This window comes from Patiria miniata, unplaced genomic scaffold (assembly GCF_015706575.1).
Source record: "Patiria miniata isolate m_02_andy unplaced genomic scaffold, ASM1570657v1 HiC_scaffold_8, whole genome shotgun sequence".
NCBI classification, from domain to species: Eukaryota; Metazoa; Echinodermata; class Asteroidea; order Valvatida; family Asterinidae; genus Patiria; species Patiria miniata.
In genome coordinates, this window is record NW_024037075.1 from 956,000 (window position 1) to 968,386 (window position 12,387).

The window sequence follows — 12,387 nt, forward strand, 5'->3', positions numbered from 1 at the left end:
CCTTTTTTTCCCATCCCTTTTCATCAGTTCTTTTTTTTCCAGCCCTTTTTATCAGCCCTTTTTCGAATCTTTTTACTTGGATGGGAATTCCAATTGTCTTTAGTCCTGTTTATACAGTTCTGGGGGTGGCCATTGTTTTGGTGCGTTTTTTCTTTTTTGATGTGGAGGGGGTCTTCTTGATATTTTCCAGGTTTGGGGTTTGTTTTTTCATTTCGGTTATCAATATCGATTTATATCTGAACCTTTGTAATTTTACCTTAAGTTTTAATCAGGGGTATGGATGAGCACATCATTTGATGACAGTTTTTAAACTTTTGTTCATTCCGTGACAGCCCCTGCTTACATTTTAGATTGTACTTATGAACTGTCTAAAGATTTAAAATAAAAATTAAAATAAAATTGCATTCCGGTGGTATTTGACGTTTCCAAGATCAAAATTAATTCATCGAGCAACGATTTTTTGTACCAATTGCACCATGGATGGAAAAGATGCGAAGACGTTTCTGATCAACGTGTCAGAGAAAATACACAAATTCGAAAAAATCTGGAGGAAAAACGACTTAATGGAAGTACCACTTACCAAAACTTGGTCGGAGGTGTTCCTGGATGCAAGTCCGACCCTATACCGTCAGATGGAGCAAGGTCGCGGGCCAAGACTTAGCATCAAGCTCGCCTCATCACTGAGCACTCCTTCGGAATCGCTTATCTCTGTGAAGAGAGATCAACAAGTCAGGCGCGGTTCTACGGGGGGGCTAGGGGGGGGGGCTGTAGCCCCCCCAAAAGTTGGTCTAGCCCCCCAAAATAAATTCCGTAAAAAAAAAAATTCCATTAGCAAAAAGAAGGATTGTGATGTACATGCGAACGGTCTCCCCCTAAAGAAGAAATAGCCGTGACAAGGGTGCATTAGTTAATATAGTGTGAATGATTTTATGATTTTACTGGCGCTCCCCATTGAAAATATGGCATTAGGCCCCCCCCCCCCCGAGGCCTAAGTGTCTGGAAAAAATAACCGGTCAACATTTCAGCACGCCTCCCTGAAAAAAATTCAGGATCCACCGTGCTAGCCCCCCCAAAATATTGGTTCTAGAACCGCGCCTGCAACAAGTGAAATACGCCCTTGAATTTCGCCCCTCCTTGAATGTTGTCCATTTCGAGTTGACATACCCTGAGTCTTGCTGGAAAATAATTGGTCTTCCATCTCGAACCGTTTTTCCTGGTACGGGTAAGTCGTACTACTCTGTCAATCAAACCACGAAGCCTGTAAATTTCCGGTTTTAGATACTTGTAGTTTTGTTTGAAGAAAAAACTTTTTTTTTTATTTCGTGCGGGGGGGGGGGCTCCATCCCCTTCCCTCGCCCCTTCCCTAGCTGGATAAAACTGGTAATCTTCACAAGTGTTTCTACATAATTATACTTATAACCACTTGGACATAAAAAAGCATATATGGCCTACCTCCTTGCCAAAAATATTGTGGCTAGACCCACTAACTGTTGGGGCGCTAGAGCTCCTTTTTTGACATTTGGGATTTTGGTCTGTCGTGATACGACCATGGAGAAATAAAACATGGTACGACAAACCAAAATCCCAAATGTCAAAAAAGGAGTTCTAGCGCCCCAGTTAGTGGGTATGTATTGTGGTCATTCACAAGGTCCAAAATGATGCCATTCTGGACACATCCGTGAGCCCCATGTAATTAATTAATATTATCAGGTAATATTATCCCCGCCCACAACTTGAGTTTTCTGAAGCAGCAGCCCTTGCCCGCGCGAGCGGCGCGGCAAAGTTTTCTTTTACTGTTTTGCCTTCATTAGACGGATTGGTAGTAAATGCATGTTGATTTATTGACGGTCCGAATGGTTGTCACTCGAGCCCCCCCCCCCCCCCTTCCCGGCCGTGTTTAGTTTGCCGTCACCCGAACTGGCGCGATTTACGCCCCCCCCCCCCAAAAAAAATGAACAGAACATTACAGAAATCTCAAAACGCCGTCAAAACTTATTCAGCTGGTGCCTGGTGGTGTTCAATTCGCCCTGATAGTATACTAGTGCCACGCTTCCCGCCTCTACTAGCGCTAGCCGGCATGCAGAGCCTGATTCCCGTCCCCATATTGTGTGTGAAGTCGCCCGCGAACAAAATAGTTCAATAGTATTGTGATTATGCACGAAAATATGCAAGAATGGAGCTATTGACATTGTATGTGACATGAGTTTTGGCAGCCAGCCAAAGGAATTTGGACACATTGTCATATGAAAATCCGACTCCTTGTCCCTATTTATAGGCTAATCCCTCGCACGTGACAGGTAAATCTCCCATATATGATCCTAAAAATAGCATATTATCGTACTTACGCATTCGCAATACTACTGTCACGCCCCAACTATCGCATCGGTCCCAACTATAGTTGGGCCTGTCCCAACTATAGTTGGGCCTGTCCCAACTATAGTTGGGACGGTCCCAACTGTAAGTTCCAGTGTTGGGCTGGCCCATCTATAGTTGGGCCACTCCGATCTTTTTATTTTGCGGTGTCCCAACTATAGTTTACATTGATGTACAACTGTAAAACGTTCCCTTCAGCTCTGATACACGTCTGACTTTACTGGGGACCACTGAAATTAGTTATTGATGGGGCGAATCTATAGTTGGGCCACTCCAATCTTTTTATTTTGCGGTCCCAACTATAGTGTACATTGTTGTACGATTATAAAACATTCCCTACAACTCTAATACACATCTGACTTTACTTGGGACCAATGAAATTATCTATGGGTGGGGACCATCTGTAGTTGGGCCACCGCAATATTTGTATTTGGCGGTCCCAACTATAGTTTACATTGATGTACGACGACTATAAAACATTCCCTACAGCTCTGTTACATACTGTCCGACTTTACTTGGGACCTTTGACATTAGCTATGGGTGGGGCCCATCTATACTAGTTGGCCGGCCATGGTAATGAATTTTGCAAAATGTTGCTGGACAATCAACCCAGCAGCTGGACAACTCATCCAACTAGGCAGTACCACGTGACCGGCCAGCCTTGCGGCATGCATGCACGACGAATACACGGTGCCAGCGCCGCGGAACATTTAATCCAACAAGATCTATCAAGCATGAAGCATCCGGCGCAACTCCAGTCCTAACTATAGTTGGGCCGACCCAACTGCCGCACTATAGTTGGGACAGTCCCAACTATAGTTGGGACCGATGCGATAGTTGGGGCGTGACACTACCAATGAGTCCCTCGGATATTCACGCTACATTATACAACACGGCCTGTGCAAAGATAATATAGATTTCAACGTTGGTGGCGCTTGTCTGTCGAAGTTAGGGAATTCCCTTCCAAACTCTTGATTGAGTGTGACTGAAATACGGAAGCTTGAATTGCCTTCCGCGATACCGCGTTACCGCGATAATTTATCGCAGAAATCAGGAAATCAAAGATAATTCCTTCCGCGATACCGCGTTACTGCGATAATTTATCACAGAAATCGTGAAATCAAAGATAAATCATTCAACGATACCGCGTTACTGCGATAATTTATCACAGAAATCAGGAAATCAGAGATAATTCCTTCCGCGATACCGCGTTACTGCGATAATTTATCACAGAAATCGTGAAATCAAAGATAAATCATTCAACGATACCGTGTTACTGCGATAATTTATCACAGAAATCCAGAAATCAGAGATACCTTTTCCTCGATACCGCGTTACTGTGATAATTTATCACAGAAATCCAGAAATCAAAGATACGTATTCCTCGATACCGCGTTACTGTGGCAAGGGCGGATCCAGAACACAATTTTTTTGGGGGGCCAAAAAAAATTTGGTCCCCCAAGAAAGTGGGTCAAAAAAATTACGGCGTGGGGTTCGGGGCCCGCTTAAGGGCCCCGAAAAAAAATTGGATTCTAGATGCTCTGTGGTGCGATCTGAGGCAATTTCTGACCACTTTAACCTAAAAACTAAAAAAAAAATTGGTTTCGTTTGGGGGGGGGGCATGGCCCCCTTTGCCCCCCCCCCCCCGATCCGATAAATTATCACAGTAACGCGGTATCGCGGAAGGAATTATCTCTGATTTCTGGATTTCTGTGATAAATTATCACAGTAACGCGGTATCGAGGAATACGTATTGTAACGTCTCTCTGGGTTGAGAGACATTATCAAATAAAGAGTCAGATACAAATATCTTACACACACACACTAGTACTTTATTCGTGATTATTTACATCTCAGGTCAATAGAGGGCGCACTATATACAATGTAAAGTTACGGCGTACATGATTATCTGTGTACAGACGTAGGGTCTATGGCCAGTGAGCGGACAGCTCGATAATCTACGTGTACATGTCAGGGACTCTGTCGGGGTCAGAGCCCAGATCAACAATGACCAGAACTGCCATTTCTGCGCGCTTTATATACACTTTTGGGGGCGCGTCTTAGCCAATGGGAGCATTGGATTCTGGTAGTTATGAATAATGCATCCGTGTACAAAGGCATGGGGAAAGTTCTCTATGGGAGAATTGTACACGACTGACTTAGACATTCTAGTGGGAGAAAGTCCGAGAGCAGTGGTTAGCGGGCGAAGTAGGATCACTCGTGGGAGCCTTACGGGGAACTGATCCTCAAGGAAAAGGGAAAGGGAATAACTTCTCGGTACATAGGTTTGTGTACAAGACTTAGTCTCTAGACTAGGTAAGAATCTACACACTAATGCTATGGAGTAAAACTATGAGATGAAGGACGTAACCTGACCTCTAGCTACCGTAGGTCTCGGCCAGTGGGTTAGCGGGACACACTCGCTGGGGTGTACGGGGTCACTAAGGGGTGAATACACGGGTAGGTTTTAGCGAGCCACATTCGCTAAATGCTTGGGGTCAATGTGGGTCGGATGCGAGGTAAGGTGTGTGAGGGGAATTCGCATCGACTCCGGGGAAAGGTGGAGGGAAAGTGGCCAAGTCCTAAGTACATGTCCCATGGCGGTACATGTTCAATAGCAGTGAGAGCTACATGCATTGCGCGCTATACAATAGCGTACTGTATAATGTGCTGCACACTTATACGTGTGTCTAAGACTTCGTGGTAAGCTTCGCGCTGTGTGAGGGCACACAGGATCGCTGCAAGCATTACGCTGTGCACGGAGTGGAATGGACTGGTTGGGAAAGAAGTAAACTACGCAATTTGCGGGAACGCAACACTATCTCCCCCTAGTTTTTACAACGTCCTCGTTGTAATAAAAGGAATTATGGAAGAACAAGAGTTAAGGAAAAGCAAAGATAACTGGAGCGCTAAAAACATGCAAAAAGTGTAAAACCTAAAAGTGAACATAAAGAAAACAACGAACGGTTACATTTCCTTTAAATGCGGATAAATGAGAGATAATCAAAACAAAAAGAGTAAATATTCATCTAAAACGACGAAAATAAAAGTTCAGTGTCCATAGTGATGGAGGGTGAAACACTGAGTTCATTCACTCGACGCAGTTCATCGACCATGAATAAGCGTCGTGGAAAAGGAGCTGGGAGACTAGGAATAATCCTGAAGTCTCGCTGGCCTTCTCTTAGAACGGGTACTCCTCCTCTCTGACAAGGGCGAAGTTCCTGTCGCAGAGGGCGCTACAGTTGGTGTCGGGGAAACAGATACTGTAGCAGGCGGGGCTGATGAGGGGTCATCAGCGCGTTTGGTGCTGGATGTTTTCCTGGCGTTACTGCGGGGGACAGCATCATCCTTTGAAAGAGAACCCTTCTCCATCAAAGTTTTACGAAGGTCCAGCATCCATTTTGGGACCTCGTCACTGAGATACTGCTTAAGTCGGTCATGGTGAAGAATTTTTGTTCTTCCCCGTTGCTTGAACCGGACTTCAAACAGAAGATCACTCAATGTTCTGAGAATGACGCAGGGGCCTGCCCATTTAGCTCGTTTTAGCTTGGGAGACAACCCAGGGGTTTTTGTGCTGTCTCGCATGTACACCAAGTCACCAATTTGATAGTTTCTTTGGGAAACTCGGGGATCGTGGTCTTTCCTCTGTCTTTCAGCGGATTTACCAAGATGTTGGCGAACCAGATGATGGACGGTTTCCATCCGTTTCCTCACGGATGCAACATACTCGCATTCATCTTGAGGTTGGTCCTCTGTGTTGGGGCCACCGAGTACAAGCGCAATTGGTAGATGGGTTTCTCTGCCTAACATAAGCATATTAGGCGAGTAACCTGTAGATTCATGCTGGCAACTTCTGTACGCTGAAGTTAGAAGTGGGAGGTGGATGTCCCAATTGCGTTGGTCACTGTCAACATACACTGCGATCATGTCAACCAGAACTTGATTGAATCTCTCCGCCTGTCCATTGGCGGATGGATGGTATGGGGAAGTTCGAGTCTTGTGGATCTCCAACAGCTTACAAACTTGTTGCATGAGATGAGACTCATAAGTTCGGCCTTGGTCGGAGTGAATGTCAAGGGGTGGGCCAAAACGGGAAATATATTCGTAGACGATTTTATGAGCCACCGTCTCTGCCTTTTGGTCGGGAATCGGGTAAGCTTCCATCCACTTTGTGAATTGGTCACCGACTAAAAGGATGTATTTGTTCCCATTATCACTGATAGGGAATGGACCAAGGATGTCCGTGACTAGTCTGTCCATCGGCGCGCCGACTCGATAATCCTCGAGGTGTGCTCTGGGGGTTGTGTGTGGCCTTTTGCGGGCACCACACTTAGCACACTTGCGGACCCAGTCACGAACTGTTTCCTTAAGCCTGTACCAGTAAAACTGGCATTTGATTTTCTGAGCAGTTTTCTTCACCCCGAGGTGAGCAGAGGTGACGGCGTCGTGTGCAGCTTGAAGAACGGCACTCTGCAGTGCTTGAGGAATCACAAGTTGCAGGTAAGATTGGGTCTGGTCAGGAGTTACCCATCTTTTAAAAAGAACACCGTCTTTCAGCACCAGCTGTTGCCATAGCAACCACAAGTTCCTAGTGGTGGGACTTTCGCGTGCTATCTGGTCTCTGCTTGGTCTCTCAGGTGATTTGGTCATCAACTCCATGATGATCCTTAGGTCTGGATCTGCTCTCTGCAGTTTAGCTATTTCCTCTGTCGTGTAGCCACCGACCCAAGATGTGGCTCGTCCGGCGCTGGGACCGGCGGGGGCGCTAGAAGGGGTACGATCACTCGTGACCTCACCATCTTGGTCGTCTTGCTGTCCGGTTGGATTCGATTGTTCTGCAAGTTGCTGCCCGGTACTTGAACCGGCATCGGCATCCTTTTGCGGGATGCAGGGCGCGTTGCAGTCCAACTCTCTTCCAGCCGAATCAGAGGATATTGTAGCAGGTTTAGTTCGGTTGTTCGGCCGTATTACCCGAATGGCTGTGGGCAAATTGGCTTGCCCGGGAGTTTCTCCAGTAGGCGTGGCTGTGTGCGAAAAACGACCTTTGAACTGTCCATCGTCAAAGTCGCTGCAGGTAAACTCACTGCACGAGCGCCAAATAAGTTTACCAATGCTACACACAGGAACCAGTAGGAGGGTTACCAACGTTGCCATCAGTACGAGGACTGTCCGTGGGGATACGGGTTTGGCCTGAGGGTTGACGTCATTGCTCGAGGGCTGATCGTCAGCAGCTGAAGTTCTCTTTGGGAATTGAACTTCAGCGGAGGTAGCGTTTACTCGTCTGGTCGAAAGGGGGACCACATCGTCGACTTTCGAAAAATCGGACCACAGCTCGCTTTTGGCTTTGCACTTCTCGCAACCGCCGCAGGGGAGTTCAGCGAGTATGGTCGTTCCGTCGTAGCACGGACAATCGTCAGGGTCACATGGCACCCTAGAGAGGGCATCTGCGTTGCCATGTTTCCTCCCTGGTCGATGTTCGATTTTGAAGTCGAACTGAGACAAGATTTGAAGCCATCTTGCCATCTGATCGACAGGCTCACGAAAAGACATGACCCATCGAAGAGCGCTGTGGTCAGTTCTGATGAGGAACTGTTTGCCCAGTAGGTAGTGTCGGAAGTACTGAAGGAAGGTGACAATTGCGAGGAGTTCTCTCCTCGTAGTGCAGTAGCGACGCTGCGGCTTTGTCATCGACCGACTAGCATATGCTATCGGCCGTTCTTCCTCCCTCTGGGTCCGATCACACCACTGGAGTTGCGATAGAGTGGCTCCGATGCCACTATCTGAAGCATCGGTATCAATGATGAATAACCCATCATCATTGGGATATGACATGACTTCGTTGCCGGTGAGGGCGGCCTTTAATTTCTCAAAAGCCGCTTGACAGTCATGAGTCCACTTAAACGTCTGTCCGGCCTCTAACAGACGATGTAAGGGGCTGGCTATCGTGGCGAATTGGGCTATGAACCTACGGTAGTAAGAACATAGTCCCAGGAAAGAGCGTACTTCAGTTATGTTCTTGGGGGTGGGCCAGTTCTGCACAGCAGAAACTTTACTAGGGTCTGGTTTGACACCATCTGGTGTGATGATGTGACCGAGGAACAGAACTTCCGTCTGGAAGAGTTCACACTTGCTCGGTTTCAGCTTCAGTCCAGCGTTTCCTAGTCGGCGTAGGACTTCACCAAGACGCTCAATATGCTCGGAAAATGTTGATGACAGGATGATGATATCGTCTAGATATATCAGCAGAGTTCGCCATTGCAAACCTTTGAGTACTAGCTCCATACAGCGCTCAAAGGTACTGGGTGCGTTGCATAACCCAAAAGGCATGGTCACGTACTCGTACAGTCCACTTCGGGTTACGAACGCGGTTTTGGGACGGTCTTCCTTCTTCACTTCAATCTGCCAGTAGCCCGACTGCAGATCGAGGGTGCTGAAGATTTTTGCCCCACTCAGGCAATCTAGGCAGTCATCAACACGGGGTAGGGGATACGCGTCACGGCGCGTAACATCGTTCAGCTTACGATAGTCGACACACGGACGAGTTGTGCCGTCCTTTTTCCTAACAAAAACCATTGGTGATGCCCAGGGGGATGTTGACTCGCGGATCACACCCGCCTTGAGTTGGCTCTCGAGAACTTTCTCCTCCTCGCCCTGAAATGCCTTGGGGGGACGGCGGGGAGGCTGTCGTATGGGGCGTGCGTCGCCGGTGTCAATAGTGTGCTGCACTATTGACGTTTTTCCCAAATCCTCCGCGGATTTGGCAAAAGTGTTCTCGTGGCTGGCCAAAAGTTCACACAATGCTTTCTGCTGGTGTGGGGACAGGTTTTCACAACTCCTCTCGTACAGTTTCTGTAGGTTTTCTGACCACTTGTCAGAAGGATTTGGGGTGTCGGAGACGGCGGGACTGACTGGGTTGACTGCGTATGACATTGGACGGGCATGCTCTCTGCACACACACATTACTCGATAGAGGTGATCGGTTTCACAGTTTTCCTGCTCGGCTATGAGTTCAACCGCATCAACTTCATGCAGATATCCAAGCGTTGTACCTGCCTGAAGTTCAATGTTCTCGGGTGAAGTGTTCACAAGTCGGACAGGTATGCCGATGTCTTCTCGGCGGGGATCAATGAGTGAACTGCCAACCACAACATTGTGACGAAGGTTGGCAGGTTCAACGACTGCATACATGGAACTCAGTTTGTGATGATCAGCTATGCCCTCTGCTACCCACTCGCTGCATGCTGGAATTGTAGTGTTCTGCTTCAGTGCAATCTTAACTACACGGGGAGGGGCTCCTTGGACTGTCCACTGAACCCAGTTACCAGCAATTCGTATGCCGTTGCGTGCCTCCAATATGCAATCATAGTGGTATAGAAAGTCATAGCCAAGGATTCCTTGATCGCTGATGGGGGCGACAAATGCATCCCAATGGAAGTGCTGTTCATCAATCATCATGTCGATTGTGGCAACACCTTCAATGTCAATGAGTTCCTTGTTTGCAGTTTCTAGTTTTGTGCTTTTGCACGGGGGTTTGAGTTCAGGGCGTTTTTCAGCAGGGATCTGGCTGAAAAGTGCTGAAGAAATGATGGTCACCGCCGCTCCGGTGTCGACTAAAAGTTCGCTGTCTTGGTCGCATATCTGCACTCGCAAAAATGCAGACATGCCTTGAAATTGCTGTCTACCCATTCGGATAGTGTTCTGTTCATTGGGACGGACCGGTGCCAGGCCGGACGGCACGGTCCGCGTTAGTTTTCCGTCTGTATGACGACGACCTCCTTGGCCGCTATGTCGGGGCACTTGTTTGCAAAGTGGCCGGGCTTGCCACATTTGAAACAAGTAACATCCATCTGCTGTTTCTTGGCTTCAGCAGGCTTGGCGGATTTCTGCTTGTAGGCGGGCTTATCTTTGATCAGTTTGACAATTCCGTTTAACCGTCGGTCGAGGTTGTCTTGGAACTGTTTAAACTGCTTTTGGTTGACGAACCCGGGATCAGCCTCAGATGCTGCCTGTACGGTGTTCACACGATGTGATTTTCCCGAGCTTGTGGTGTCACGGAGGCTCAGGAAGTTTTCCACCGCCGTTGTTGCCTCCTCGAGGGACTGGGGATTCGTCATGCCAACGGAAACTGCCATCTGTTGGTCGGGGAGGCCCTTCAGAAAATGGCGAAGGGCGATGCTCTCTCTGGTAACTGGATCTGCCGTAGGGTAGCCACGGAAGACGAGGCGGCGAATGTCGGCTACAAACTCCGCCAGCTTCTCCTTCGGCTGATGTCTCCTCGCTTCTAGCTGAGCGATGTAGTAATTTGGCAATTGTCGTTCGCCAAATCGTTTACCAAGCTCCTTCACCAGGGTGTCGGACGACTTGATTGCTTCGGGATCCAGTTGCTGGTACACGTACTCGGCCGCCTTTCCACGTAGACTGCTGACAAGTCGGAAGCGCTTTTCTTCCTCGGACCAGCCGCAAGCCTCGGCGAGACCCATCAGAGGTCGGACGAAGCCTTCCCATGACTTCGTGCCGTCAAATTCTCCTTGGCGAGGGAGAGGAACATCCAGCTTATGACTCGGCTGGGTTCGGAGAGGACGGGGCTCTGCTTGCTCTGCTGCTGTTGGTTTAGCTTGTGGAACGGTGGAAGGGGCAGTACTGGGAGCAGACATCACTGGCTGTGAGTCCTTGGGCAATTTCGCTGAAACATTGGCATCTGTCTGCTCAGCCGTTGATGGGCTGTGTAATGCAGCAGTTGCTCGCAGTTGTTTCAGCTCTTTCTCCGCCTCCACTGAACGAAGCTTGAAAAGTTCGAACTGTTTTTTAAGTTCTTGAAGTTCTGCACTCTCTGCCTGTAGACTTGAATACAGGTTGGTGTCATCATCATCATACAACGACTGCAACCTGCGAGATTTTCGCCTGGCAGGCATGTTGGCTGCTGATATTGACAAGCAGAAAGTCAGAGTCTAAAGCTGGGAGATCCGTTCAGTGGAGGGGTACATGAAGTGACTTAATTAAAAGTCATGGTATAGTTCGATGGTGTGTGTAAGTTCGTATCCCACCGCTGGCCACCAGTGTAACGTCTCTCTGGGTTGAGAGACATTATCAAATAAAGAGTCAGATACAAATATCTTACACACACACACTAGTACTTTATTCGTGATTATTTACATCTCAGGTCAATAGAGGGCGCACTATATACAATGTAAAGTTACGGCGTACATGATTATCTGTGTACAGACGTAGGGTCTATGGCCAGTGAGCGGACAGCTCGATAATCTACGTGTACATGTCAGGGACTCTGTCGGGGTCAGAGCCCAGATCAACAATGACCAGAACTGCCATTTCTGCGCGCTTTATATACACTTTTGGGGGCGCGTCTTAGCCAATGGGAGCATTGGATTCTGGTAGTTATGAATAATGCATCCGTGTACAAAGGCATGGGGAAAGTTCTCTATGGGAGAATTGTACACGACTGACTTAGACATTCTAGTGGGAGAAAGTCCGAGAGCAGTGGTTAGCGGGCGAAGTAGGATCACTCGTGGGAGCCTTACGGGGAACTGATCCTCAAGGAAAAGGGAAAGGGAATAACTTCTCGGTACATAGGTTTGTGTACAAGACTTAGTCTCTAGACTAGGTAAGAATCTACACACTAATGCTATGGAGTAAAACTATGAGATGAAGGACGTAACCTGACCTCTAGCTACCGTAGGTCTCGGCCAGTGGGTTAGCGGGACACACTCGCTGGGGTGTACGGGGTCACTAAGGGGTGAATACACGGGTAGGTTTTAGCGAGCCACATTCGCTAAATGCTTGGGGTCAATGTGGGTCGGATGCGAGGTAAGGTGTGTGAGGGGAATTCGCATCGACTCCGGGGAAAGGTGGAGGGAAAGTGGCCAAGTCCTAAGTACATGTCCCATGGCGGTACATGTTCAATAGCAGTGAGAGCTACATGCATTGCGCGCTATACAATAGCGTACTGTATAATGTGCTGCACACTTATACGTGTGTCTAAGACTTCGTGGTAAGCTT